Source organism: Sapajus apella, unplaced genomic scaffold, assembly GCF_009761245.1.
Source record: "Sapajus apella isolate SASKATOON/1434 unplaced genomic scaffold, GSC_monkey_1.0 scaffold129, whole genome shotgun sequence".
Classification (NCBI taxonomy): Eukaryota; Metazoa; Chordata; class Mammalia; order Primates; family Cebidae; genus Sapajus; species Sapajus apella.
The window spans coordinates 197,828-198,901 of NW_022437069.1; positions in this window are offsets into that span (position 1 = coordinate 197,828).

Sequence of the window (1,074 nt, forward strand, 5' to 3'; positions counted from 1 at the left end):
AAAAAAAAAAAAAAAAAAAAAAAAAAAATGTTTTTTGGCTGGCTGGGCACGGTGGCTCACGCCTGTAATCCCAGCACTTTGGGAGGCCAAGGCGGGTGGATCACAAGGTCAGGAGTTCAAGACCAACCTGACCAACAGGTTTTCGTGAAACCCTGTGTCTACTAAAGATACAAAAAATTAGCCAGGCATGGTGGCACAAATGAACCCTGGAGGTGGAGGTTGCAGTGAGCTAAGATTGCCCCGTTGTACTCCGGCCTGGGCGACAGGGTGAGACTCCGTCTCAAAAAAAAAAGTTGTTTTATTTTATTTTATTTTATTTATTTATTTATTTATTTATTTTTGAGACAGAGTTTCACTCATGTTACCCAGGCTGGAGTGCAATGGCGCGATCTCGGCTCACCGCAACCTCCGCCTCCTGGGTTCAGGCAATTCTCCTGCCTCAGCCTCCTGAGTAGCTGGGATTACAGGCACGCGCCACCATGCCCAGCTGATTATTTTTAGTAGAGACGGGGTTTCACCATGTTGACCAGGATGGTCTCGATCTCTTGACCTCGTGATCCACCCGCCTCGGCCTCCCAAAGTGCTGGGATTACAGGCGTGAGTTACCACGCCAGCCAATTTACCCTTTTTATAGGCTCCTCTGACTACCGTGGGGACTAGAGATACGGGGGCTTTGTGTGGGAACCCAGCACAGCCTGACACAGGAGGTACCATAGGTGACCCTTCCGATGTGCAATGTAGGGGACTGGCATGGCGGAGTCAAGTGACTTTTTTTTCTTTTTTTTTTTTTTTTTTTGTTTTTTGAAACAGAGTCTCACTTTGTCGCCCAGGCTGGAGTGCAGTGGCACACTCTCAGCTCACTGCAGCCACCACCTCCCAGGTTCAAGCGATTCTCCTGCCTCAGCCTCCTGAGTAGCTGGAATTACAGGCATGTGCCACCACACCCAGCTAATTATTCGTGTTTTTGGTAGAGTTGGGGTTTGGTTCACTGTGTTGGCCAGGCTGCTCTCAAACTCTTAACCTCCAGTGAACCACCTACCTTGGCCTCCCAAAGTTCTGGGATTACAGGCATGA